Below are 4,473 nucleotides of genomic sequence, written 5' to 3' on the forward strand. Positions count from 1 at the left end.
GTACGAAGACGAAGTCCCTAGAGAGTCCGAGGCAGAGTTGTGTAATAGAATGTGTCCTGTGTTTTTCTTTTCTTTTGTATCGATAAATGACTAAGCTCACAAAGAGTAGGAGTTTGTAAGTAGAGAATGAATGATCCACGTAGACGGAAGTTTTTGCAAGTATCTAATTTATCCTACGTGGCTGACGCAACTAAAGTCCGTCCTGTTGACTAGCTATTATAGTACCGCAATGGCGGCTGCATTGGCCCGAAACGTGAATGCGATATACGATGCGAATATCCCGGCCACTCCCGCCACGGAGCCACGGACGTCACGAGCGAAAGGGCTCAGCTAAATGTATTAACAATATATGCAACTACAAGCCGAGGCCGAACAAAAACGAAACGAAACGATAAAACATGGCACCATGGAGCATTCGCCGTTTACTCCATTTTGACGAGCTAAAGTTAGTGTCGGTTAGTAAAAAAAAAAAAAAGAAACACCCACGAAGAAAGCAAATAAATAAACTTATAAAAGCGAACACAATGGCGGGCGGCGCGCTGAGTCGTCGCGGATTCTGGCCAGAAGAGTCATTCATATTCATGCCCATCCACCCGGGGCCCGGGGACCACCGGGGTACCGCCGGGAAACGCCAGGATATGATTTTTTCATTTGCCATTTTCCCACGACCGGTGGCGGTAGGGCGTTTTCCTGGCTCCGGGAAAGGAAAGAAACACGGAAAGACCTTCACAGGAGCCGCCGCAGCCGCCGCTAGCTCGCTGTAAAGTTCGCTCTAAGCGCCGGGCAACTGGAGAGTGCACCTGACCGCGAGACGGACGGACGGACGGGGGCCCAGGACCAGGAGGAGTTTGTATTCAAATTCACTCGTGATCCGGCGACCTCGGTCCCGGGCGAGTGGTTCCCGGCGACCGTGGTCCGTACGTAGAATAACAATTAGCTAACGTGTTTGCCGGGACCGGTCCCGGCGGTTTCTAACCGACCTAAGCGAGTGAGCGAGTGCTCTCGTTAGGGCCCGAAGGATCGGACGCGGACGCGAGCCCGATGTCGGATAGATGAGCTGTTGGACGGTTGGATGGATGTATTACGGAGTTAGACGAATTGTGAGCAGATTACAAAATCATCCTTCAATTCTACTCGGCTGCTGAATGCGTCCTACCGGCTACCGAAAGCGGGACGGTGTGCTGGAGCTGATGTTGTCCATTCGAGTCCTTTTTTCGACGGGAGGGAGGGAGCGATTTCCATTCACCGTACATTGCATCGCATTTCGTCGTAAATAAAATCGGGCTTTTATTTGTGCCATCGATTCAATGTTCCACGAAATGCTCAAAGGTAGCAAAACATCAGCTGAAGGAAGTTAAGAACATCGAAATGGTCATTCGTCGATCGTTGAATGCATTGCTAGTTCAGTGTTGTAAGTCTCAAGGACGACCCCTGGGGGTGTTTGGGCCAACGGACTACCGAGGCAGCATTGAAACATTCGGTTCGGACCCATAAAGACATTGTGTCTGTTACCTTTCCTTCGTTCCATAAAGTACGTCTTTGATCGCAACCGAAATTCCATAAGCTCGTTAGTTCATCGAGTGATATTTACAAACCATGTGCTTTCGGTTGAAACACCAGCGAGGTTAGATGGATGGACACACCAAACCATGTTGTGTTTTGTGTGGTGAAACAAACACCTATGGGATCGATGAATCCCTGTGTCTGGGGAACCTAGTTTCGGGCTCTGCTACTCAACTGGGCAGGTCAGACAGGTCGAACGAAAATACTAAAGAACCGAATCCGAAACACCCTTTTATGCTTTTATGCTGATGGCAGCTACTTTTCACTGCCGAGGGCGCAACGTTTTCGCCTGCCGACGATCGGGATGGGGGGTCGTACGGGGAATTTGCTTTCGTTAGCCCATTCCTTTACCACCCCCACTTTGACCTTTAAGAGTCTCCCTTTGTGGGGCAGTAGTCCCTGGTTCGAGCTACAGGTCGATAGCCTCTGCCTTACCTCAATGACCGAAAAGCTCACACAGATTCGATGCCGTGCAATTCGATACGAAGTCGGAAATCAGAAACCCGGCCAACGCGTATTGAGAGTATTATTTCGTGGAGCATTATTTGGCAGTGGCAAAGGAAAGGATTGTACGAATGGCAAGAAAAAAGAAACGGAGGGTTGGACAGTGGAAAGTTTCTTATTTAGGATTGCAAAAAATGGGGCATAAAAAAGCGTGACGAAAAAATGGTAAAAAGATAATCGAGCGAAACCCGGGTCCCGGGTTCCTAACGGAGGGTTTGGCGTGAGACAAACTCCGGAAGGGTTCCTTTGGGACCGGCCTTTGGTCCTGTTGCGACCAGCCATAAATCACCGACGACCGACAGCGCGTTGAGGTAAACGACAGCTATTTCTATGATGTTTAATTATCTTATCGAGTTCACCAGTTTTTTTTTCAGCTAGTGACAAAGCTGATTGTACGTCAAATGTAATTCAAAACACCTCTAAATTCTGTCAATATTTGAAGCGCTGGATAAATTAATCAATCTTCCTGTACTTTGTCTGCTGTCTCTATTTTGTGAATTTTGACCAATGATAAGGGTAGATTATTGGAATGGATGTCCCGATGGATTATTACCGAAGGATGTCATCCTTAGTCCATAAACTTAAAGTGTTTTTCATATTTCATATCGAAAGTCACGCGTGAAACGTGGTGAAACAACATCTCAAAGAATCGCCTTTCCATTGGCCACCTTGTACCGTTAATTTGTTGCCCGCAGGATACCCGGCAAGCACTTTTCGCAGAGAAACAAATATGTTTTGAGTCGAAGATGTCAATAACTTCAAGCGATACAACTGAAGACGAGGCGTTGGCCAAGGTCAAGGACAAAACCGCGATAGAAATTCACTTCTATGAAACGAATGCTCCAACAGCCACAGGATCGAGGGAAAAAACTGCCAGCAAATGGCAAATAGTTGCCACCGGTTGTGCCGTTGCCAAGACAACAGACCGTCGAGAGGCGGTTGGTTATAGCGAAAGTTGGCTCTTCGCTGAAATGGACCGAAGCTTTCGATAGAGATCCTCTGCTCTCGAGCGCTGGCTGTGGACTGTGGAAGCCGTGCCGCCATGACCGATGCTAACCGGTCGTTGGTGGTCGTTGCGAAGGACTTCGGTCCGATTCGATGCCGACATGGAACCGTTAAACGGCGCACGAAGGTTGTGTGGTTCATGCCGAGGGCCGATGAACATTGTGCAGCCTTGCGCCACGCGCGGAAATGTGGGAATGTGTCTTCCGGTCCGGCGCGACCTCTGGCGTAAATGCTGGGAACTCGCATACACGGTGGCCAGAAGTGGGTCAGACCGGTGAACGGCTGGTGAACCAGCGACAGCCAGCTTTGACTTTCTACTGCCGCACGATAGTGCTGTGGGGCGGGACGGTCGCTTCTGTCAGAAGTGAAAAATAGCTCGTTTATATTGATTTATTGCCGGTTTGTGGGGAGGCCGGTGGAAGGAGCGACAAACATAACTCCTTCGCACGGTGCACCTCGCCCTTCGCCGATGCAAACGGTGATTTCCGATCATTTTCTCGCCCGCGACTTCCCGACGGTGGGAAAAAGGTTTGAATGTTTCGCCCGTTCCTGTCCCTTTTTCCTTCTCTTTCATACCCCGAAAAGGGTGTACCAAATACAGGCGTTTCGAGGTTTGGGTTGGGTTGTTGGGAAAACTGAAAAACGAGCAACCGGTGTGAAAAAGCCCCGGGAAAGGCGTCGGGACTGCTAATGACATGCTGACAATGGAAGTGAATAGAAAATGAGTGACGGGAGGGTAATATTTTGTTTTCCGAAAGGGATTTCGAAAATAATGACTAGGAAGCGGTTTTCATGGAATGGCGCTGATAGGTTATTGAATACCACAATAGCATCAATAGCGCATTAGACATTGTTTTAGGTGGGCTTTATTTTGCGCCGCAATCCGTAATACGTACAGTGGATGGCGAAGAGAAGTTTGGCGACTGAATATTTGAATATAATATGTGCATCGTAATATGAACATCGTTCTTTTGAGACATAAGTTGAAGGATTCAAGAGCAAAATTATGACGAATAAATGTAATTGCCCTTGGCCATATGTGGCCAGAGCTGAATTTTAGACCTGGAAAACAAATTTATACCAAAGGCATTATGGTCTGAATTTCTGAACATGGAACTGGGAACTTAGCGGTCCTTCAAGGCTGTGTGGATTCGAAAATTTACTCGAACCTGATGAAAGAAGTCTCTCGTACCTGAAGGAAATCGGCTCATTGGTGAGGATCTTATCCTATCGAAGTGTTCGAATCGTTGTGTGTTACGAAGAGTTACCGTTGAGTGTTACAAAGAAGCAATGTAAGTCATTTCAGTCGTTGTGTACGTTCCCTCAAACTGTAGTGTTCATTTAATAAAAGAACTCACCTAATTTACCGATAACTTCCACACTGACAGCTTCGATATTAAC

This window comes from Anopheles cruzii, chromosome 2 (assembly GCF_943734635.1).
Source record: "Anopheles cruzii chromosome 2, idAnoCruzAS_RS32_06, whole genome shotgun sequence".
NCBI lineage: Eukaryota > Metazoa > Arthropoda > Insecta > Diptera > Culicidae > Anopheles > Anopheles cruzii.